This window comes from Lontra canadensis, unplaced genomic scaffold, assembly GCF_010015895.1.
Source record: "Lontra canadensis isolate GAN:19392208 unplaced genomic scaffold, GSC_riverotter_1.0 scaffold143, whole genome shotgun sequence".
In the NCBI taxonomy this organism is placed as follows: Eukaryota; Metazoa; Chordata; class Mammalia; order Carnivora; family Mustelidae; genus Lontra; species Lontra canadensis.
The window spans coordinates 514674-540668 of record NW_022631137.1 but is presented as its reverse complement, the minus strand read 5'-3'; positions in this window follow the sequence as shown (position 1 = coordinate 540668).

The following is a 25995-nucleotide window of genomic DNA, read 5'->3' as shown; positions in this document are numbered from 1 at the left end:
GCCTGCCTTCTCCTCCCCCTCTACCTACTGTGATCTCTCTTTCTCTCTGCCAAATAAAATCTTAAAATAAATAAATTATTCAAATAAATCAAATAATTTTGATTTAATTATTTTAAATCAGTTTAATTAAATCAATTTTAATAAATTGATTTTAATAAATAAATCAAATAAAATATTAAAATAAATAAAATAAAATCTTAAAAAAAAATTAAAGTCTCAGTCTCTCCCTCTCCCTGCCTTCTTCCCAGACCCATCTTTTCTTAGTATTCCCCCAAAATCCCTGTCTTTTGCAACAAGGAAGGTCTAACAGAAAAATGGTAAGCAGAAGAGGCTTGGCAATTTTAATACACACACTGAAAGCTACAAGGAACCTGGCATCCTACTTTAGAATGATTTGGAACCATCCTGCCATTTCCATGCCAGACCATGTTTTTATAATTAGCTCCTCTGAAAGGGACTCTATCCTCACAGCGTGTTGTGATTTGGGGACATGCCGCACACAAAGAGGTTCTGTGGCAATGGAAACATTACAAGACCTCTTCTGTTTACGTTCCCTTCCTTTTTCTCCTCGGCATTTCCTCCTCACAAAGCTTTAGATGTGTCTTTCGTGTATGTGTGTGCATGCGGAGAGGGGAGAGGGGGTCAAACGTGACCAGTGGTGCAGGCAGGTACAAGAGTCATCCAGCAAAAGGAACATTTCCTCTGGTTAATCTGTTACCTGGACAGCCAAGGCCATTGCTAGACAACAAGCATCCAGCCTCTGTTTCCCCGAAGCAGCATCTGGCCCTCTGGCTGGTCCTCTAGGGCACATGCGCAGACTGGCAGCTGGGTTTCTCTGGCTGACGACAAGCTCTGAGGCACTCCCTATCTCTGGAGCCATTTTCATGGGCTTACCTTTGACCATTGGCTCACCTCCATCCATTTTTCATGAAGTTTATCTATCTATCTATCTATTTATTTATTTGACAGACAGAGATCACAAGTAGGCAGAGAAGCAGGCAGAGAGAGAAAAGAGGAAGCAGGCTCCCTGCTGAGCAGAGAGCCCAATGCAGGGCTCGATCCCAGGACCCTGGGATCATGACCTGAGCTGATGGCAGAGGCTTTAACCCATGGAGCCACCCAGGTGCCCCTTCATGAAGATTTTTATGTGTCTCTGATCACCCTTAAAAAAAAGACAAGATAAATGAATTCTTCACATGCCTCTCCCACGTCTGTGTGCCGTATATTTTAGAACTTCTAGTGGGCAAAGCAGGACTTCAGTGTTCTCTGCATCTGGGGAAAAATTTCTGAAAGAAATATCAGGTCAACAGTTTGTGGTCTCCCAGGCATTTACAGAATATTGCTCTTGAAATAATCGTGGACAAAGATGGGACATCTTTAGGGGTAAACAAAAGAAAAGCAAAACAAACTGAACAAAAGTAGGTCTAAAGGAACTGTACATGTGAGATGATTAGATGTGTACCTTCAGTTCGAATTGGGAAAACTTTTATGCAGTAGGTACCCAAGTGGAAGTGTGAGTTTACCCATCCTGATCCCAGAACTTTAATACAGCTGGGCAGAAGGATGTAGAATCCCCCCCATAACCATGGTGGCTGGGAGTGTAAGTTGCAGGAAGCCATTTGGACAAAGCCGGTGTTCTGCGCAAACTTTAATTATTAAACCTTCAACAAACCAAGGCCTCCCTCTTCTACCATTGTGTTGGCCACCCAGTACAGTTTAAATGAAATGGTAGCACAGTTTCAGTGAACAAATCTGTTTATTTATAACTAAGAAAGCTTCAGTTTCCCAGTATGAGAGACCTTTGGTGCCTGAGAGAAATTCAGATTCCTCCTAATTTCTGGCTTGCACTTAGAGCAGAATTTGGAATCCCAGGAATCCAGGCTGTGTTCTAATAGGGGACCTCTTCAAATGTATTAGTACTCTGGTAGATTTTCCACATGGAAGTGGACCCTACTTCTAAAAAAATATAAGTTGGGAGTGGCTCAGTTGATTAAGCGTCTGACTCTTGATTTCGGCTCAGGTCCTGATCTTGAGGTCGTGAGATCGAGCCCCGCATCGGGCTCCGTGCTCAGTGAGGAGTCTGCTTCAGATTCTCTCTCTGTCTCTCTCTCTCTCTCTCTGCCCTTCCCCCCACCCCCGCCCACTGCTTGTGCTCTCTCTCCCTCTCAATAAATAAATAAATAAACCTCAAAAAAAAAGTCATAGTGAAATGACTTTTAAAGAAGTGATGTCCCAGAACACAACACCCAGTATCTTAACTATGAACCTGGCTTCAAGAGGCATTGACCACATAACACAAGACCTCCTGAGGCAGAAGGACACCTGTGGAAGAGGTGGTTGTGTTCACAGCATAAGGTTGATGGAATCATGGGTGTATCCATGGGTGTATCCACCAAGTTGTATCCATGAAATGTGTATAGCTTTTTGTATGAGTCAGAGCTCAATCATGTGGGGTTTTTTGTTTGTTTGTTTGTTTTTAGGTAGTTTTTTTTTTTTTAGAGACATTGACCAGCTTTGAAATAGGACCATACAAATAGTAGAATTATAATTTAAAATTCAAGTAATAATTTTTTTAAAGATTTTATTTGTTTATTTAACAGAGAGAAAGAGCACAAGTAGGCAGAGAGGCAGGCAGAGAGAGAGGGGAAAGCAGGCTCCCCACTGAGCAGAGAGCCCGATGCGGGGCTCGATCCCAGGACCCTGAGATCATGACCCGAGCCGAAGGTGGAGGTTTAACCCACTGAGACACCCAGGCATCCCTCAAGTAATAATTTTTAAAATGTGGAATTGGCACCTGATTGGAGAATGATGTGACATTTTGAGAATCCACACCAAAGGAAAGCAATGATCTTGAAAACCTGCCTCTGAGATTGGGTCCACCATGCAGATGGGGAGAGAAGTATGAACCTGATCCTCCTCTTCCTTTTCCTTCACACCTGTCCCCATCACGTCTGTCCTCGTGAGTCTTGATAGAAGAAGGGGAGAAGTCATGTTCTTGGTAGTCCCAAAGGTGCAGCTACTTCTCCATCTCCCTTTGAGATCACAGGAGAGAATAAACCTTGAGAGCCTCCCACTAGAATGCACTTTCTTTCCCCTACTCCCCCATGCCTCAGTCCCCGTGCAACTCAACAACGACGACCATGTTATTACATAAATGAAAGCCATCAGGGGGAAATTATCCTAGCATCACAGTACTGGTGTTTCTCTCAAAGGGGACAAAGAGCTTAACAAATTGAATAGGCATAGAGATAGAAAGGAGCTTGGAGGTCACAGGATTCAGCCTCTAGAGAGAGAACTGATTGGTTCTAGGGTTCATCGTAACCTGTAGACAAAATTCCCCGCCCCCTGACACTCAAAGTGCAAAGACATCAAACTCTAGCGACTCACCATTTGATCCCCTGGCTTACTGATTGATTGATCCATGTATCCAAGATATACCTACTGTAGCTTAGACCTTGTTCCAGTTAATGGAATTCCCCAGAGGGAGAATGCATCATCTGTATCCTCAAGAAACTCACCATATGGAAGAAAAAGAAAAAGAAGAAGAAGAAGAAGAAGAAGGAGAGGGAGAGGGAGAGGGAGAGGGAGAGGGAGAAGGAGAAGGAGAAGGAGAAGAAAGAAAGAAGAAGGAGAAGACGCATGTGCATGTGCACACACACACACACACCCACCCCCCAGAACAGTTTCTTCCTGAATAGAGATCGGAATAGAAATACGCGCAAAGTGTTGCAACTTTCACGAGGTGGTAGCGCGGACGGGATAGCAGAGAAAGCTCACAGCACCGTTACAATCACAGCGTCTTCTTCCAGGCCTCGTGCAGAGCCCTGATGCAGCGGGACCAACACTTTGCAAGGGGAAAATCCTAGTGTCATGCAGGAGGTCCAAACAGGGAGTGAGGACTTACGGGAGAGCCAGAGCGCCCCTCGCTGGCAAGGATCAGAAGGCCTTCCTGGAGGAGGTGATACTTGACGTGCTTCTGAAAAGGGTCTCCAGAACTTCCTAGCAGACACAGAGCCCTGGGGCGCTGGGCCGTGCAAGATCCCCACAGCAAAGACACAGTAACGCATTCGGTTTGATTCTGTCCCTGGCCTCTTGGTGCACGTGGCATTATTAAGTTTCTAAACATAAACATATTCCTTTTAAAATCCATCTTCAAAGCAGACTGGAGTTCCAGGCCCACGGAGACTTGACATATCAAAAGAAACTTGCTGACGCTAACCACGGTACAGAGCTTGATCTATCCTAATATACAATTTTAATGTTTCTCATTTTGCAGCCTTGCCAGCTACCATCTATCATCCGCTGTCACATTTAAGTTTCCTAAATTACTGCTTTTTAACTTTTGTCACTTATTCAGCAAAGAGATATATTCTAAAGGCTGGCTACCCTCCAGCCCACCCCTGCAATTGTATCTTAATATGAATCGCGAGAGAAGGAGAAATAGAGATCTTTGCTCTATTCAGAATAAGGCAAGGTTTGTTTTATTTTCTGCCGTTCCAAATCCAAGCATTGATTTAATTATGTCACCTCTCAGTGGTTTAGGATGAGACAACAAGACACTGGTGAGAATCGGGAGACTAGATGTGTTGGGAGCTGCCATTATGGAAATGAGAGAAAGGAGACTCTTTGGAACATTCGTGGCCAAGGGACCAAAGTAAACATTTCCCGCCTCTTCTTCAAGATGCGGATGAGGAGGAGAGCCTTGGAGCTGGGGAAGAAGGAAGAATGTCCTCCTCCGTGTGTAACTAACTGTCTTCTGGCTCTTACTTGACCTCCAGCTCTTCGACCCGTCAGCTGCCACGGTGTTAGGGCTGACTTTCTGAGCTGGTTTGGTCCTTTTCAGTCAAGGGGAAATGTCTGCTGGTGGACAAGACTGAGAGGCAGCTACGGGTGGGTACGGAGTAACAGCACTTATTGTAGGATGACGCGTGCTCTCCTTTCCCCAAAACGAATTCCAGCCTACATCTGTCTTCCCCATTTTCCAATGTGCCACATGGTTGGCCTTCTTTACTCTTAAAAGCGTCCTGGTCGGGGGCACCTGAGCAGCTTCGTTGGTTGAACGTGGGACTCTTGGTTTTGGTTCCGTTCAGGTTGTGAACGCAGGGTCGTGAGATCAAGTCCCGTGTGGGGTTTCACAGCCGGCAGGGAGTCTGCTTGAGGTTTTCTCTCTTCCCCTGTCCACGTTTGTACACTCTCTCTCTGTAAAATTAATTAATTAAAAAAAATATATATATGCATATAAAGCATTTAAATCATGGGGCTTTTAAATATATATATATATTTAAATATAAAATTTATTATAATTTAATAATTTATTAAATTATAAACATAAAATATAAATACTTATATATTTATATAATAAAATGTAAATATATAAAAATATAAATATAAAATTATAATTTTAATAAAATATATAATTTTTATATATTTAAGATCATATAATATAATTATAAATATATTATAAATAAAACAAATGTGTATTATATAATATATCATATATGATATATATGATATATTATATATTATATAATATAATGTATATGATATATAAATAAAAATAAATATAAAAATATATAAATGTAATATTTATATATATTATAAAATATATATATAAATAAATATAGAAATACATATGAATATATAAATAATATAATAATGATTATAATAAACATGTATAATTATTATTATATTACTAATATAAATATGTATTTATTATAATATAGTTTTTTATATATATATATATATATATATGCTGGTATTGAAAGAAACACATCTGGGGTAGAGGCATATAGTGAGTGAGACTTGTCCAGTGGGAAAAATAGGGTACAGGATCAGCTCCTGATTTCTGTCCATTTGCTCCATAAGAGACACCACAGGCCGCCCCCGGCCGTGTCTGAAAAAGCAGCGAGGACTTCCGGCTCCCGCTCAAATGCATTCTGTCTCCCTGCTGCTTACAGCTCATACACCCACACAGAATTCACACACAAAGAAATGACCTGAAGTTTCTGAAAAGTAAGTGATTACAAGAAAATTATTTTTCTTAATTAAAAAAGAGGTTCTTCTGTACTCCTCCCACACACTTACACACAAACATAGTTTATTAATATATTTTTTAAAATGGTATTAAACTGTATCTTGCTTCAGGGACTTCTCCCCCCAACATTATGCTCCGAGGTCTAACCCGTGGTGATTTATTTAACGTTCATTCTCGTTGTGACATGGTATTCTATCGTATGAATACACCACACGTGACCTCTTTCCTTTTTCTAGAATTCAGTTTGCTTCCAGTTTCATTTGCTAATGTATTTGCTTTTGCAATAGACGGTGCTGGCATGGACCTTCTCGTGCCTGTTTCTGGGGTTGGGGAGCACATGTGATGACACTCTCCCTGGAGTGAAAGTGTTAGGTGCAAGATGGCCAAATTGTAACAAGATGCAAATGTCACAAGGGCATGCCGAGTTCTTCCCCATAGTGCTCGGATGAAATTGTACTCTCACTTGAGCATGAACCAATTCTGCTTCTGTATATCCTTTCCTGCTCTTATAACTGTACGACTTTTTCTTTTCCCACCTATTGTGTATAAATATTATTCTCAGGGAGACTTGATTTCCATTTACCTGCTTTCTATACTTTGTTTTTCATATTATGGAAAAATGTGAAAATTAGAATACGTAAACCTCATGCTGTGATGAGTTACAGTGAGGCTTCTTAAGGCTTCTCTAGTCTGCAGGTGACTGGCCCAGGAGATCCGGACATTGCAAAGCCCATGTGGAAATACCAAGGGCTGAGAGAATATTTCATCCACTGAAAAAGTGTATAAAGAATAAATTAGGGGCACCTGGTTGGCTCAGTGGGTTAAGCCTCTGCCTTCGACTCAGGTCATGATCTCCGAGTCCTGGGATCGAGCCCCACATCGGGCTCTCTGCTCAGCAGGGAGCCTGCTTCCTCCTCTCTCTCTCTCTCTGCCTGCCTCTCTGCCTACTTGTGATCTCTGTCTGTTAAACAAATAAAACCTTAAAAAAAAATTAGAGGGGTGCCTAGGTGGTTCAGTCAGTTAAGCATTTGACTCTTGATTTCAGCTCAGGTCATGTTCTCAGGGTCGTGAGTCTGAGCTCCAAGTCAGGCTCAGAGTCCGCTTGAGGTTCTTTCTCTCCCTCTCCCTGTGCCCCTCCCTCCTCTCTCTTTCTTTCTCTCAAATAAATAAGTGAATCTTTAAAAAATAATACCCATCTCTACTGGAGAGCCTCCTAAGTGCCAGATGTTTTGTACCTATCATCTTTAATATGCCAGTATCAGGCATGAGGGTAGCCTCGACGAGTCACTCGATGTTGAACCTCCTGAGTTCTGTCTTACTTCGATCACCCAATAAATTAGTTGTGAACAGATGTCTGAGACAGGCAGTCAGGCTTCAAACCCCATACTCTTCCTCCTAAGATGGGTCCATCGATCCATTCTACCACTCCCCTGTCCCCTGCTTCACCTGATGAGGAAAATTATTCTGAGATGATGAGGTGGGATCATCTGACATTATGCCCAGGAGAAGTCAAGTATAAAATGACACTGAGACTCATAAGTCAAGACAAAAAGCTACTGGCGGGATCTGTGCACTCACCATAAATGGTGCACGAGCATAAAGTGGCTATCTCTAGGGGGTGTCCATGCATTCTAATGTCTCTGGAATAGTCCCGGTGCGTACCTGTCTTCCCACCCAGTTAGGGGCTTCCTCAGCTCTCAAGAGCGTCCCAGCGGGGCCACACGAAGTTGTCCTTCATACAGGGAACACCAGGATGATACTCTGTCCAAGCATCCAGGTACATGAAAGTCATGATTTGCCTTGAAAACGAACCTGTTCTGGACTCAGGTTTCCACTTAGTTGTTGTCAACACATTTCTTTGGTGTCTGTTGGGAGGATAAGATGGCACCCTCGGTGTTGGCTGGCTTGTTCTCTGTCTTTCTGTAGCTGATTTTGTCGAGGAGAAAATGGGGTGTTGGGGATTTTTCTTCAGCTGGGAATTATTTAAAGGTACAAGAAAATCCTGTAAGTATTCATTTAACACTCCAATCACATATGAGTGATTCCCACTTTGAAATCAGCTTCCCAGAATCTTAAAAGAATGTATGGCCAGCATTTCGAGGTGTAGCCAATATATAGATAGCTTTAATTCTGAAAGACAGGGAATCCATGAATCATTGTGAAAGAGAGAAAACTCCCAGCCCATAGTTTACTCCTCCCTGAAGCAGTGGCACGTAATAGTTAGGTGTTTTTTTTTTTTTTTAATTGGATGTGAGATTAGAGATCTAGAGATAAAGGGGATAGGTCACCACTTGGGGTTAAGAAAGTGGTTCCTGCAGTCAGATTGCCTGGGTTTGGATTTGGAATCTCCTATTAACTGGTCATGTGATCTCATCCACATTATCCATCTCATCTATGAAACAGAAATTAATTAATGTGAAATAGAAATTATAATAAGAGACTGGAGTGAAAATTCTATGGTAGAATGCAGGCAAGGCACTTGCGACAGGATCTAACTTACTGTAGACCCTCACTCTGGCCATTGTTAACTTCAGGACAGAGGCAGCCAGAGTCCCACAAGTCTGGATGCTGAGGATAAGGTTCCAGTTCTGGGCAAAGTGAGTATAAATGTCTCCCTCTCCATGCATATGCAATCGGTTGGAAACTTCTGACCATGAAACCTCAAAATGCTCCTTCAGTCTCATCCAGCTGTTCCTGCTCTGGTCAGAGCCCCCATCGCCTCCACCCCATACCTCCTTCTGGTTCATTATGAACCAAGTGGCCAAAATGGGCTTTGGGAAAGCAAATGTGGTCTTGATGGTCTGCTGTGTGAAGCCCTTCATCAACTCACAGTGCCCTTTCACGTGATCACGAAGACCAGGGGCTTCCGTGTGCCTCAAGCCTACATCATGAGCCAACCTGCCATTTGCAATACACACGAGGCATATGCTCCCCGCTCTTGAGTCCAGCCAAGTCCTCTTCCAACGAAGGACCAAAACACATTCCCTTCACTGTCTCTCTGCTCTTCTGTTTACATCTCCCCCATTACTCAAGTCTCAGCCTCAAAGGTCCTTCTTCCAGAGGCACCCGGGTGGCTCAGTCGGTCGAGTGTCCAATTCTTGATTTCCACTCAGGTCGTGATCTCAGGGTTGTGGGACTGAGCTCTGTGTGGGGCTCCACACTCAATGGGGAGTCTGCTTGAGATGCTCTCTCCTTCTCCCTCTGTCTCTCCCCCACTCATGCTTGGGTGCTTGCTCGCTTGCTCTCTCTCTCTCTCTCTCTCTCTCTCTGAAGTAAATAAATAAATAAATAAATCATTTAAAATAGGTACTTCTTTTAGGGTCCCCCATTGTCATTCAGATTCAGGTACTTTTGCCACATGATCTCAAAGCTGCCTTTCCCACACACCTATTCCTTACTTAACGTAATACAAACTGTCATTTCTGAAAACATTGCCACTAACTAGAAAAAAAAATGAAATAAAAACAAAATTATCTCTGTTAATTTTAATGGGATAAAGTATTTTGAGTTTTATATTGATACAGATAATACGTACAAATAACAGAGACATGTAAGTTTCATGCCCAGTTTTTAAGAACATCCGTATTCGTGTGTGTGTGTGTGTGTATGAATGTATGTGGTTTGAGTAATTTCACTAGGTAGAATAACCAACAGTTTGGAAGGAAATAGCCTAGTGATGCAATGCAATTTAAGGGACTTGACTGGAGATTTCGCAGGTCAGAGGAGAAAGAGTGTTTGGCAGTTGGTAGCAGTTGGTGGAGTGGTCAGAGAGCAGGAGCATTCTTTAGAAGAAGCGTTTTTATCTCCATATCCGTATTCTCACATTTGGGGGAAATCATAAATATCGTTCAGTCAAATCATAAATATCTTTCAGTCAAATGGCGCTTGAAAGTCATACCCCAGGAAATAGGTGTAAAGCAAAGTAAAAGCAAAACACAAAATGCTTTATAACACACAGAGATAACATCCACGCACAAAAGATGCGTTATGTCAGGTGTTACCTCTCTTCCCTGTCACTCCGTGTATGCAGAATGTTTGGAGTTTATCCGAACAGGGAGCACCATTCAGATTTGGTGCGCGTGACTAGACTGTTCTGTGACTAGAAACTCATGTAAAGCACAAGCTGACTCTCGTATCTAAACAGAACTTCTTACGCATTTTTGTGCGAAAAACCGTTACATTGGGAAAAGTCATTAAGGGTGGTGTGATTTTTCAAAATGATACCATTTTATAAATTATAACTGTGTAAGTTATATATGCATGTGTATGTGGGTGTGGGTGTAACTGTATATGTTATAACTTGCCACTTTAACAAGTCACTAACAGAGTGGTCCTCCTATAAGGTAATTCCATAATTACACCCGTAATTGTCTGAGTGTTTAGTACTCTGGTCCACCACTGGAGAAAAAACTCCACGAAGGGAATATGCTATTGTATTCTTGCACCTGGTACAGTATAGTAAATGATGTCTTAGGATGGCGTCTCATGGTGCAGAGGTAAGAGCCAGTTGAATTGAGAGGAAGACATGAGTGAGTTGAGGGAGGGAGGGAGAAAGGCAGTATCTTGCACCATTACTGTCTTATACAAGGAAGGAAAATAAAATGTGTGCCAGACATGTGTTGCCTGCATCACTTTACATCTAAAATAGCCTGTGTGTAGTTAATTGCTAATTCCTTAGATGCAAAAATAGGGAAGATGTCACCAGATCTAAGAATAATGTCACCTTTTGTCCCCCGCTCTGTCCTTTTCTATAACATTTGACAGTGATGGTCATGGTAGGGAGTAGAATGATTCAACAAATGGCTTGAGTATTTCACAGGCTAATTTGTTACTTAAACTCTATAGCCAGATGTAGCTTGTTGTGTGCATTTAGCCCAGAATGTGATACCACAGCTACAGATAGCCAAAGAATTTGTGAGTTTCTTGTATCTGTCCTGGTTCCAGCACCTAGGGCTTGGGCATCTCCTTTCAAATGTGCTGGTTTCGTCTTTCTGAGCAACAAATTCAATTAGATTCAACAAATAGCCTCTCTGTATGCCAAAATCCTTTTAACATGAGACAATGCTAGAGAAAAACCACAGCCTGTTGTCTCTTCATATGGAAACAAAATGCACAGAAACTTTGAAAATGACCTTCTTAATGAGACACTGGAAGCAAAGTTTTATTCGAGCGCTTTTCGGATTCATAGCCGTTTTCAATTGAGTTAAATCTCCCTGTGCCCCGCCCCGACCCCCCGCCAAGAGAGAAGGAAACAAGTTTGACCTATCTTGAGCCAAAGTCACACTGTTCTGGCTGTTAAGAATATGATTAGCTTCTGAAAGTGACTGATGCCCTGGGTTTTCAATCATGTTAGAATTCTGGAATAATGGAATTTCTTATGAGGTCTACAAAAAGGTCTGATAGACTTTCAACGGCAACTTCCTCCTCATTCCTGGGAACTGAATTCATGTCTGCCAATCAACTTCTCTTGACTGTTCTGTGGATGTGTGGGCTTATGACTTGGTCTTTGTCAAAGGCTCGGAAAAGTAGTGGTACACCCCCTCACTGTCTTGAGTTCCAGAGTACATTCATCTTTCTTCGATAGAAGTTCACTGGGTCCTCTAGCATGAAGGTTTTATACCAATAGAATTAACTGAGAATTGGTATCAGTCTAGAACATAACTGAAAGTGGGATCACATTGCCAGTATGGGAACCCAGATTTGAATCCAGGGTCCATCCCTGACATGTGAGGTGAATTTTGGCATTGCTTTACCTCCAGGTACTTTAATCTCCTGATTTGTAAGACAAGGATTATAGTATTATCTATTCGGGCAGAATTCACAGCCATCTAGCCGTACTCGTACATAAGTATCAATGTTACCTTTGCTACTGCTATTCGGTTTTGAGCTTTTGAAACAACACTTCAAACGCCAAAGCCATCTTCCAAAGAGGAACCTGTTCTGCATGACACCTTCAGCCTCACATGGGAAGAGTGGCGATGTTAGGTGTTTTTTTCCTTTGAAGTTAGAGGCAGATTGTCGATAAACATTGAGGAACACTACCGGTGGGTTTCCAAATTACATGTGCACGAACGTTAAATACTACACTTCTGTTTTAAGCATCCTTTCTGGGATAGGACCTATGCCTTTATCAAATGAAGTGATTTTTGCATGCATTTTGGTTAACTCTGTTACCCTGTTAGCAGTTCTAAACACAGGGTAGTAGTGAATCTTAAAGCATATCCCAGGTTGGTTTCTGGTATGACTTAGCTTCTACCATAAAGACCTTCCCATAAATAATTGTAAACTTTGGATAAAGTAAAAACAGATTATATTAAAACACTTGGGAAAATAAAGGAGGCAGATTGTTGAAAGGGGTCACCCCTTGAAAGGAGGAAATTATCCTGGATAAGTTTCCCAGCTTCCCAGCATCTAGCAGATGGCAGGTGTCCCTCTGGGCCAGGTTTGGTGGCTAAAAAGTCTAATAGAAAACCCACAGTATATCTTGCTTAGTAAATTTAATAAATCAGAGGATAGACGCTAAAGACAAGAAAAGTGGATGGAAATTTGAGTTTCCTCCAAGAGGTAGAGTTTACACTTTTTGGAGTCCAATCAGGTTAATTTTCTGCTAAAACAAAAAAATAAACCAGCATGTTTTGAAGAAATAGAACAGAATTTAGAGTCATGGTAACGCAATGTTTGCAATAGCTATACTGAAAAGGAAAATGTGACCGATTCTTAAAAAAGAAAAAGACAATCCCTGGAGACCAACCTGAAATAATCAGTAGTTTGAAAGAAGCAGAATTATTTTATTAAAAATAAAATTTAAATTATTTTAAAGTGCCTGTTGCAACTGTACTCAGTAAAGAAAATTATGTTAATAATAAATGGAAAGATAAAAATGCCAGCAAAGACTTATAAAGTCTTTTTTTTTAGATTTTATTTATTTATTTGGCAGATAAAGGTCACAAGTAGGCAGAGAGGAGGAAGCAGGCTCCCCGCTGAGCAGAGAGCCCGATGCCGGGCTCGATCCCAGGACCCTGGGATCATGACCTGAGTTGAAGGCAGAGGCTTTCACCCACTGAGTCATCTAGGTGCTCCAAGATGTATAAAGTCTTAAGAAAAAACAAATGGATGCTTTATAACTAAAAAATACAGCATTTAAAATTAAATACATGGTATGAACTTAACAGTTATATTGGAGATGACCAGAAAAGAGTCAGTACGTTTAAAGATAGGTCAGTGTAAAGTATCCAATCTGAAAAAAAAAGAAAGATGAAAGTCTGAAGAAAAGAACAGAGCCTCAGGCTGTAGGACAATATTAAAAGATCTAATATATTGTAATTGGAGTGCCAGAAGGGGAGCAGAGCAGGAACAGGGCATGACTTTTTTGAAGAAATAATATCTACACACCTCCTGAATTTGGAGAAAGATATGAATTTAGAGATTAAAGAAGTTCAGTGAAACTCATCCAAAGTAAATATAAAGAATACCACATCTAGACACACAGACACATCAGAACCAAACTGTGAACAGAAAAGATAAAGAGGGAAACTTGAAAGCAGCCAGAGGGAACAAGACATTACAGTCAAGAAAATTACTGCTGACTTCTTATGAGAAACAATAGAGTCCAGGGGCAGCTGGGTGACTCAGTGGGTTGAGCATCTGCCTTTGGCTCAGGTCATGATCCCAGGGTCCTGGGATCGAGCCCCACATCAGGTTCCCCGTAGGAAGCCTGCTTCTCCCTCTCCCTCTGCCTGACTCTCTGCCTACTTGCACGCGAGCTCGCTCGCTCTCTCTCTCTCTCTCTCTCTCGTGTCAAATAAACAAATAAAATCTTAGAGAAACAACGGAGTCCAGAATGTGGTGGGAAAATATTTTTTAAATGTTGGGAAAACAAAAAAGAAATAAAGAAATTATCAATTCAGAATTCTTTAAAAATATCGTTTGAAAACTAGAGTGAGATAAATTCATTTTCAGATAAAAGAAATCTAAGAGACTTGATTGACCGCAGATGTGCAGGACAGGACGTGCTGAAGGAAATCCCTCAGGCTGAAGGAAAATGATACCAGTTGGTAACTTGGGTCCTTCGAGAAGGAAGAACATTCAAACATTGGTTTGAATATTGGGGTGAATATAGAATATAATTCTTACCTTAATTTCTTAGAACTATCTCATTCAACATTATAAGCAGTTTCTTGACAAGTAATAGATGCCTCATGATTTGGGGTCGAAGGGAAGAAAATGAGGGAATGTGAAGGGAGATCTGCCTTTGGAGAAAAACCATGCATGATCTTTGCTACCCTGGCTCTGATGAAGTGTCTGTTATTTGAACTCAGACATGATGATTTTATAATAAGCCAAAGGATCGCTTCAAAGGCAGGTCTTGGCGAGCTCCTACATACAAGGGACTCTGCAGGTGTGCAGTAAATCATCGTACTGAGCAAGGCCCTCGTGTAATAACCAGATGCCATACCCAAAAAGAATGATTAAGGGGAGTTTATGAATGAGCTCCTTATAAGGTGTGAGAAATCAACAAGGGGCAGAGAAGTGTCCCAAAGCTGGCAACATGGGAAAACCATTGTCATCCATAGATCACCTCCCTAGGGGTAGGTGAAGATAGAGTTCCAAGCCTGGCGGGAGCTAGAATTGTACAGTAAGCCTGCCTGGGGGAAGGCATGACCTCGGTTGGAGGAATCCGCCATATCCCTGAGTACTACGCCATATCGCACAACCACAGTCTAGCTAGAAGACCTGGGGAGAATACTGTGATCTCTCTTTGCTCTCCCTATATGACCTCCTACTGGGTCCTCACATTGGTCAACCGACGGAGGGGCCAGAAGATAGGGAAGCCCAACTCCGTGCCCTCTTACTGTTTTAGTGCACAGAGCAGGGTGGAGATGGATAGATGATGATGAAAGAGGACCCCAGCAGAGTAGACAAAGTCCTTATCCTTTCGTTTTGCAATCCAATCTAAGTAACAGGACAGTGGGGGCACGTCTTTATCAGCAACTACTCAAAATCAGCTCCCATAGAGGGTTCTCTCTTGACCTGTTCTATTAAAACCATCTCTGATCCCCTAAATATGAGCAATTTCAATGCCTAGTCAAGCAGGGTTTGACCTTAACCTCTACTCCAACCTGGATAGACTTTATCATCAAGGAAACAGACCAAGAAAAATGAAAATTTTTTGCCTAGGGTTATATAGTTAGTTACTGTGAGAGCCTGAACTGGAACCAGCCTTTCTAAATCTCCCCCAGCCAGCATTTCATTCAGTACAACTTTGAATATATAAATGTGGGCATATATTCTGATCGCTGGGAGAAAAAAGAAAACAAACAAACAAACAAAAAACAAAAAGCAAACCTTGGCCAAAACAAACAAACAAACAACAACAACAACAAAAAACCCAATCCCCGATTGTAGGTTGATTTGCCATTTCCAGTATGTTTCTTCAAGCACGAATGAAAGCTGCCACACAACCTTGCTTCCCAGGCATAGAACACACACATGCAACTTTAAACCTGAGTTGTTTTCTCAAGATCATTAACACTATCCTAAATCGCAACAAAGTACAGAGTCCTTTTTAAAATACCAAGCACTGTGGGAAAAACATTAACAACAACAACAACAACAAAAACCACCTTCAAAAAAGCCTTCGTTCCTTGAATTCTTACCAAGACCATGTCAGGTGGGCAATAGTGTCCCCATTTTACAGATGAGAAAATGGAAGTACCAAGAGATTAAGTAACTTGTCATCTGTCATGTTAAAAAAACGGAGGCACTGCCAGAAGTTGAACCTCCCTAATCAGAAGCCTGTGCTGTTAAGCATTCTAACACCTTGAGGGTAAGTGAGCTGAAGCTGTGCCTGACCTTGATGGCTGGTGACATATTAGCACTGGGCTGATGGAGTGGGAGCCAATTCATAATTTATCCCAGGGAAGAAAAAAAAATGCCCCCTCCATCTTGCTGCTGACAGCTGAACCCTTTAGCGGCATCGAGGGGAATTACGTTGGAAGAAAAATGGCATGTCTGTGAATACTACATTATCTTCAGGTCCACTAAATTGATTTTTATTTTCAGAGATAAAATATTTCCAGGAGTTCTGTCTGGATTGGCAGGAGGCCAAGGACAGTTGAACTTTTCCACCAACCCTTTTGGGTGAGCCCAAGTCTGCTCATTTCAGAACCTCCTCGGGAGGGCTATTGATGTGGAAAGAACGTAAGGCTTTTAGAACTCACGGTTTTGAACAATGGCACTTCTCGGGGAAGAGGCCCCACAACAGAGAGCTAAAACAGAAGGGGGGGTGCCCTGCTTTCACGAAGAAGAATGAGAGGTTTGGGACCCTCGGGTAGCTCATTCGGTTAAGCGTCTAATCTTAATCATAGCTCAGGTCTCGATCTCAGGATCATGAGTTCAAGCCCCGCATTGGGCTCTACCGTGGGCATGGAGCCTACTTGAAAAAAGGAAGAAGGAAATGAAGGACTAGGGACTCAAATCTCCCCTGGACCCTTCTTGATTGGCTGAAACCAGCACCTTCTCTTTCCTCTGCACCCAGACAGGAAATACTCCTGAGACAACTAAGTGTGCCGACAACAGCCATCCTTTATTGGATGTATTTTATATGTCAGGCGTTGTTGTAAGTGTGTTGATTACCTTGCTTAATCTTTGCAACAAACTGATGAGGTTGATACCATTATTGGCTACTGTTGCCAGATAAGGAAACGAGTAATTTAGAAAGGCTTAATCAAAAAAACCCAAGCAGCTAGTGGCTAATGTTGAGATTCAAAATCAGAACTGGTTTGTCTTCAAAGGTTGTTTTCAACCCCAGTTGCACAGTTGAGTCACCTAGAGAAAATTTAAAATGCAGCAATACCTAAAGTCACACTCGCAAATCTAATATAGTTGATCTGGAATGAGTGCTGGGCACCATTTTTTTTCTTTTTAAAGATTTTTACTTATTTGACAGAGAGAGAGATCACAAGGAGAGAGAGAGAGAGAGAGAGAGGAGGGAGCAGGCTCCCTGCCTAGCAGAGAGCCTGATGTGGGACTCGATCCCAGGATCCTGAGATCATGACCTGAATTGAGGGCAGAGGCTTAACCCACTGAGCCACCCAAGCAGCCCCACCATTTTTTTTTTCTAAACTCAAGTGATGCTGACATGTATCCAGAGACACTACGACACTGAGCCTTGGGGATACTTCCTATGAGCAAGCAAACCTCACCGAAACAGTGAGGTGACCTACCATGGAGCTTACCTTCCTCATACTTTACATACCACAAAACCCTCTTAGGCAAATAGGACCTCAGTCCCTCCAGCTATGAAGACGTGCTGAATTGTGTCTAGCGTTAATTTTAGTCTTCCACTTATGCAGGAAGTAGTAATATTTTATCTTGATTGCTTCAGAATATTCAAAATATTCAGGCAGCATTCAGAAAGGTCACCCCAGATCATCAGTCACGGATAAAATACAACATGCCAGCCCCACCTCAAGCCTAAGAAGATCCGCACGATTAGAATAAACAGAGGCCACCAGAAATCTAACACTGGTTCTAAAGTGACTCATCAGAGGAACAAAATAATTTTCTAATTTTTTTTAAGATTTTATTTATTCATTTGACAGACAGAGATCACAAGTAGGCAGAGAGAGAGAGAGAGAGAGAGAGAGGAATCAGGCTCTCTGTTGAGCAGAGAGCCCGATGCGGGGCTCGATCCCAGGACCCTGAGATCGTGACCAGAGCCGAAGGCAGAGCCTTTAACCCACTGAGCCACCCAGGCACCCCACAAAATAATTTTCATTTTAGCCACTCTGCTTAGAAATGGTGTCCATTTCTACAGAGCAACAGACATGTCTGCAACATTAGTCATTCACCTTTAATCAGTTGAGTGAAAAGGATCTATTTCTTTATCAAAGGACAGTCGAAGGAAAGTGACAATTCTATAGATCGTTATGAATGATACTTTGTTCAAAGGGACTATCCATTGTCCATTTTTATAACCAGCATGGCTTTCAGGGGATTTCAATTCAGGGAAAGCATGTCTTGATTAAAGTAGATTTAAATCTGAATAAAAGATATCTAAATGACAAGATAAGTGGTCTGGTTGACCCCATCGTCTCAGAAAGCCAGAATAGAAAAATTGACTTGGTTTCAACATTCTCATATTTACAAAATGTAATTGATCTGAAAATGAGTGCTCTGAGAAGTCAGCAGAAATAACTAGTCCTTCCTTTATTAAAAAAAAAAAAGAACTGTGTGGGGCGCCTGGGTGGCTCAGTGGGTTAAAGCCTCTGCCTTTGGCTCAGGTCATGATCCCAGGTCCTGGGATCGAGCCCCGCATTGGGCTCCTCTGCTCAGCGGGGAGCCGTCTTCCTCCTCTCTCTCTCTGCCTGCCTCTCTGCCTACTAGTGATCTCTGTCTGTCAAATAAATAAATCTTAAAAAAAAAACTGTGATATTTCATAAATCAATAAAGTATATTATGGATTCATAAATTATAAAATAATAACAAAATGTGTAACACTGCACCAATCAGTCAACACAAAAGGAAGAATATCACCGAAACTTTTCAAGACTTCCTTGTGTATCCAACCTTGTATGTATCCCCTACATTGAGCCTTAAGCTAACCAGCCATCTCCTGAGTTGTGTGATTATCACGCCTCTGCTTCTTTATACTTTTACCAAGTAATGCTTATTCAGTCTGTCATTCATGTCTCAAGTTTGGGAGCCTTACATAAGTGAAAGCATACTGTACATATTCTTTTAGTATTTTTGTTTTGCTTTTTGCTCAAACAAGCTATGATGTGTGTAGATATTATTTATTTTACCTCTCCATGATATTTCATTGTACGAATGCCATAATTTATTTGCCTGTTTGCCTATTGTTAGATTTGCTGGATATTTCCAGGGTGTTTTGTTTGTTTGTTTTAATGTCACTCTGGAAACAATGGTGCTAACGATGTTTAAGGCTATACATTTTTCTAATATATTAAATAATGACGGACGTATTCTAAAGCAGTTGCAAATATTTATGCTCCCAACCAGCAACAGTATGTGGGTGTCCATGCTCTCCATGCATATTTTCAGACTTTTAAATTTTGTCAAACTGGCCAATAGAAGCATTGCACTGTGGCTTTAATTTGATTTTACTTTTCCGATTACCATCAAAGGTGAGTATCTTTTCCTATCTCAGTGGCCATATGTCATTTCTCTCCTGGGAATGCTGATTCAAGGATGTTGTCCATTTTATTTATTGGTTGTTTGGTATTCCTTCTCAGGCTGGGGGAATTTTTAATGTATACCGTTACTAACATTTTGCTAGTTTTGAGTGTTGCCAACGCCTTCCAATTTGTAGTTTGCTTCAGGTCTTGTTGAGTTTGTGTTTTGATGGACAAAATTCTAAGTTTGGACATAGTCAAATTTACCAGTTTTTTCCTCTGTAGCTGTGGCTTTGTGTCTTGATTAAGAAACTCTACTTTACTCAGATGTTATAAAGACATTATTTTCCATTCTCAAGTTATAAAATTCAGTCTTTCATATTTAAATATTTAACTCCCTTGAAAAAATGGCAAGGTGAAGATTCCCCCTCTTCCTCTCCCTAGTTCTGTTTTCTCTTTCATTCTCCCGGTATATAATCTATTGGGTTGACATGGTTTATTAAAGAGGCTCCCTTTTTCTCACTGATGTATGGCTGCTGCTCTCCATCAGACATGAAGTTTTCATATCCATGTAGGTCTGTTTCTCACGGACACATTTTTTCTCTTCTTTATTTCTGATCCATTGCTCTGCGCATCTCTGTATTGTGCCCATACTGTCTTAATTATTATATACTTTCATAGTAACCCTGATTGGGTTTGGCGATTACTCTTCTACCATTTTGTTTGCTTTAGGCGTATCTTGGCTATTTTTTACCGTCTCATGGATCCATATACATTTTAAAATCAGATGTTGGTATCTGATGACATCTGATCTAACACGAAAGACACTGCAGGCACTTCACTGATGACTGAATTGGATCTTTTGACCAATTGTGGAGACTATTGGCATTTTTTGGCATTCCTAAGTCCTCCTGGAACATGGGGGATGTATCCGTTTATTTCAGTCTTCTTTAAGAGCTTTCCATAAAGTTCAAACTGTGTCCCAAAAGGTCTTATTGAGGTCATATTGAGTTAGACCCTGTCTTTGGAGACTTGCTTATTTGTTCTGTTTTTCTGTTCCTTATTTTTACATATCCTCTCTGGGACAGACTGAGCTTCCCATCCCGACCCCCTCCATTCTCGGCTTTCTTCGTTACCAGTTTCTAAATTACATTCTTCATTCCTAAGGTTTCAGTGGCTACTCTAAAAATTATAGCAGCCATACTTAGTACTGAATCAGAAGTTGATCTCTCTTTAACTCCCTGCTGAATATCATACAAAACTTAGAATGATTTAACTTGCATCATCCTCCTCCCAATTCACAGTCTGTTAATTTATCTTTGCCCAGTATGTTAAGTCCATCCTGTGCATATTTTAACCCTCCAAAAGGATATTATTTGTATCATTTTATAGGGGCAAATAGCATTCACGTGTTGACCATTCCTTTGATCATCATTGCAAGATCCACCTCAGATCTTGCTTCCGTGATCAAGTGAGTTATGAAAACAGAAAGCGCTGTTTTGTTTTGTTTTGTTGTTGTTCATTTGTTTTATAAATGCATAGTCAGGATCTACTGGACTAGGCACCACTGTGTCTCCAAACATGAGTTCTAAGAGAAGAAAAGACACTAATCAAATGCTCACACAAACTCAGCATTATAAACGGTGATAAGTTCTGTGAGGGAATGATGTCTGGGGTTATGACAAGGGTGGGGGTCTCCCCTGGTCTATGGTTCATGAAAAGTTAGGCTGAGATAAAGACCAGGAGGTCTCCCCTCAGGGAGGGGAAGGTGCATGGCAGAAAATGTGGGGTAGTCAAGGCAAAGTTGGGGTCATTTCCAACACAGCAAAAAACTTGTCAAAACCCACTATGAGGAAAGAACAGCTCAGTGTATCCGGGGAACATGAAGAAGGTCCCATAGTGGCACGCATATGGGAAGGGTCAGGGACCACATGGGAAAGGAGGTGGCAATCTTACATCCAAACCTTGGTCTATAATCCCCAAACTTTCCTTTCCACTTTGCACCATCCTCATTTTCCCAAGAGGGCACTTGACATTCAGAAATGTTAAACATCCTGCCGGAGTTCCAACAGCTAGCAACTGACTCACCCAGGATTCGAACCTGTTCGTCCCATTCACAAAGCTCGTCCCCCTCTCAGGGGTCTACACTACACACTCTCCAGGCTGAGGAACCAGAATTGCCTCAGGGGAGGTACTCCTTGTCATTGAACTAGGGAGGAACCTGATAGGAAATTTTTATATTCTTGTTCAATGTTTATTTTTGTTTTTTAAGCAAAGTGGACCTGGCAGGGATGGGCAGGAGCCTTCCAAATTCCTGTGCCCTTCTGCTAAATGGTTTCTCATGCCCGAAATCACCTTCTCCCTGGGTAGTCATCCCACTGTGTCCCTCATCTCATTTGCATTCTCCAGTAAGTCAACCCTGATTACTCGAGATGCATAATATCACTCTCCTTCCCAATCAGAACTAATAGGCAGATAGCCCCAGCCCCCCAGCAGTTAGTGTTTCCAGCAGAGAGAAACAAAATTAATACATTAGTGAAGCCCCCGATTAAATCCACAGAATGATGTAGCTTGCTAAGCAGTGAGGCATCTTAGAAAGAAAACAAGAATGCCCAAAGGCCTGTCATTTATATTTTTTAGTCATTATTCCAGAAGCTGTCTTGGAATCAGGTAACGATTCAGTTTCTGCTTCTATATCTGCAGGTAACCATCTTTAAAATGCGTCAGCGATGGTTTTTCTTCCAACATTAGTATCATCGTCACATAAAATACAAAAATAGGAGCACTTGAAAAGGAAAAAAAAAATGTCTCTTACCAAGCATAAGATCTGTGAACAGCCCAATGAATTTCCTTTTTGTTAATTCTATAGGCACGGGGGTCGTCCACTGTGTATAATTCTGAATTCCAATTTTTGTTTCATGCTGCATTCTATAACAAATGCAGTATAGAGAGGTAGATAATAAATAGCGATTACGTGATATCACATGATTTTTTTTTTTAAACATTTCAAATCACCGGTACAGCGTGCCATCAGGTCGGGGGAAAAAGAGCACACGTAACCCTCTTCCTAAGTTGGGAATGCAGGCATTTTCCAGTGGTTGGTTCTGCTGAATAAGGCTGACATTTAACACTCTCGTGCATTAATTCCATTTTATTTCTTCGATCTTCATAATTCAAAGTTTTTGTCTGATCAGAGTTGAGAATTGAGAAACCACATCCCTGCCCTCTCATTTGGTAGCCGCGTGGCAGAGCTCTGTGGGACATTAAGATCCCCATCTTTGAAATGGAACGAGACTGCCCACCACTGCAGGGTTGCCGGATAAATCATTCCGGGCCTGAGAAATCCCTCTTTATAGGTGAATGTGACGACAAATGAAAGACGTTATAAAGACTTTATCCAAAAGACAGAACATCCTCATGCCTGTGGGGCTGTGCTAAATATTACAGAAGGAATTGGAAGTAAAAAAAAAAAAGTTAATTCTGTCTGAATAGGTGTTATATTAATAATAATAAGTGATAATTCTAGATTGCCAGATTTAGGGTAATTATTTTAATTATATGTTTCACCATCTGGATGACAGTCCTGGGTGTTTAAACAAGTTTTCAATTAGTATTTTGAGGAAGTGCCAAGAAAATTTTTCTCCGAGCATTAAATTTCTTTCTCTGCTTTCATAACAATTTCCGCTCACTGTCCCTTTTAATTTCAGGTTTTAAAAAGACCCGCACCTCTGGCGGCGTGGATCTCCGGTGGATCTCCGGTGACGATGGCAGCAAGGACAACAAGGTGGGAGGGAACCCGGCTCTGACACTCACACAGGTAAGCGTTTGCTTTCCTGGTGCTGCAGTTTCTTGATGCACCAGGCTGGAAAGGACACAGGCTGCCTCTGATTGTAGCGAGAACACGATTGTGGTGACGAAGCAAGCTCCAAGTCTGGCATAGGGCCTGGCCTGCAGAAGCAGCTCTGTATGTATTCTCTCTGATTCGCAATGGCGAGAACAATCTTTTGAAAATTGCAGAACTATTCCGGGCAGCACATCTAACGGCCTGATAGCCTTACACCCACCCTGGAGGTGGCAGATGAATTGCCCCCCTTCTCCAGAGGTGGAAACTGACACTCACAGACTTTAAGCAACACACTCCCTGTCGCTCAGAGGCAAGGGGCTCCAAGCTGGGGTCAGCAGATGTGGGGAGGAGGTCTCACTGTGCTCCTTCCTGAACTGTGGGGTCTCCCAGTGTGAGCAAGTCATATCAGAGGTCTTCCTGAACACGTTTGGTGAAAGATGAGGCAGAACAGATCAAAAAGAATTCGCCAGGGCTTACAGTCATGCGTTGACCATATACTGGGTGTTACTTAATGGAATCTTCCCAGATACTGAATGTTTTAGGTTTCATTCTTCTCATTTGTTGCACACCAAAAGAGTTTCCCATCCAGAACCGTCTGACTCCTAGCCTGTATCCTTTGTTACAAGGGCTTAAAGCAAATCAAGAAACGAGGTTCGTAGATAAAGGGTAGAGCCCTAAAATCCAAATACGAATGTATCTCCTAACCTCGCCTGCCTTTGGGGTATAAAAGGAGGCGTCCACTGTCAGCCTCTGGCAAAGAGCAGAGATCGGCTTATGAGATATGGGCAATGAAGATGTTTTAAGGTGTTTGCGAAAGATTTTCTTTAAGTAGAGACCTGAGTTGGAAATGCAAAGCAGAGCCTCTCCACACACCGGGGAGGGAAAGATGGCAACAGTGGATCATTGCCTCTCTCTTGATAGTGAGTGATTTGCAATCTGAAAGTGAAGTTGGACTGGTAAGGGAGAGAGAGATAACAAGAAAAAAATATTCAATTTGAAGTTGCCTTCAAGGAAAAATGTCACCCGGAAAATGATTTTATCAGGTTTGAAATGCAAATGCAATAAAATCCCTGACATATTTTGATTGGTAAAATAATATATTTCAGGATCGGGCGAAGTGAGAATTTTAGTGCAGGGGAAGCTGTGGGTACATTCGACTGGCTACAGCTAGAATTTAAAAGTCACCATCTCAGAAAAATAAAGCGTCTAGCCCTGGGTTACAACTGTGTGTATTCAGCCTCAGTAAAAGCTCTTTCTAGGACCTTATCCCCATTTTTCTATCATGAGGAGACATATTAAAAAAAAAAAAAAGGTTTACAGGCACCGGGGTGGCTCAGTCAGTTAAGCACCTATCTCTTGACTTCAGCTCAGGTCATGGTCTCAGGGTCTTGGGATGGAGCCCCACATCCAGGCTTGCTTGAGATTCTCTCCCACACCCCCCGACTTGCACGCACTCGGATGCTCGCTGTCATGCTTATAGCAACGTGGTCTGAATTTCTTTGTACCCACCCTGTCGTAGAAAACTCTTGGGTGTCTAATCACCCCATAGTCCCTCTTTGCTAATGCCTCGCTGCCACCCTCAGGAGTGGCCTTCTGTTGTCACACACTCATGAAATGACCTCGATTACCACCCATCACTTCCCTACGGTGGACTGTTATCAGGCATCAAACCTCACCCAATTGAAGCCAGTAATATGGCCAGTCCTTAATATTTCACATAGGGGGTCCTAGGGCTCAGGAGCTCTGGAGATAAATATGGTTTCCAAGAAAGCAAAGTAAAACAGATATGTAGAAACAGAGAAACACGAAAGAGAGGGCAGACATCCCAAGGAGCCCTACAGAAAGGGCGAGCCCCTAGCTAAGGATGCATTTTTGTGGCTAAGTGCAAGCACTGCGTGTTGCTGTTTATTGCTAATCTTGAATACGTACCTTTCGATCTTCATACTCCTGGATCTCTAAGAGAGTCAAATAACTGTTGCTCTTGGCTTTCCTTCTACTTCACAGTGCAGATGGTGGGCGGTGGGGCAGGGCGTGTGGGTGGCTCCGCTGGTTCAGCCTCCAACTCTTGATCTCAGCTCGGGTCTTGATCTCAGGGTCTTGAGTCCAAGCGCCATGTCGGGCTCCATGCTGGGTGTGGAACCTACTTAAGAGAATGGAAACACTACAGATGGATTTGTAAATGCAGCTCCCCATGTAAATCCTGTGTAGATCCAACGCCAAATACTTTGGTGTCACTATACCCAACCAGTAGGTGATGTACCTCCGCATTTTGGAGATCATTGGCCAACAATGAAGCTTCATAGGCAACAGTTCCATGACCCAAGACCTAAGCTGGCAAGGGCAAGAGTCAAGACTCAGCTCTTTTTTTTTTGTTTTTTTTAAATCTGACATTGAAGCTTGAGTGATGTGCAGGTTCTGCGTAAACATAATGGCCAACAGGCTCTTAGAGATACATGCAGGTTTGAGGAGGGAGCACGGAGGGATTTTCACACACGCTGCGTCCATTGTGTGGCGACATCAAAAGGCCACGTGATGACAGGAACCAAACAAAGCAAAGCAAAAGATCCCAATGCCGCAGTGAGCGGGGTGAAGTGAGGAAATGACCGGAAGGAGGGAAATGAGGTTCTGTTCGCGCCCCTGCGATGGTGATACCTTTAGTTGGACATGGCGCTTCTTACGAGAAGAGCTGAAAAACCGGAATTGCTCTGGACGAGGGAGGCAGGCTTGGGTGAGCCCTGGGGATGCCTCAGATAAGAGAGTCGAGGGGAATGGGAATTTTATTTTTGAGAGGAGTGGCTTTTAGGAACATGACTGTCATCTCCAATATCAGAACTTCAGCCTACTGGAGGAGAAGCTGGACACCTGAGTCCCTGGGTTTGCTCCTAGCTCCTGTGCAGGGGAGCTCAGGGGCGACAGAATCGGGAGCCAGCTCCTAGGGAGGCTCATTCAGAAGCTGTGCAGCACCCTCGCTGTGTCTGTGC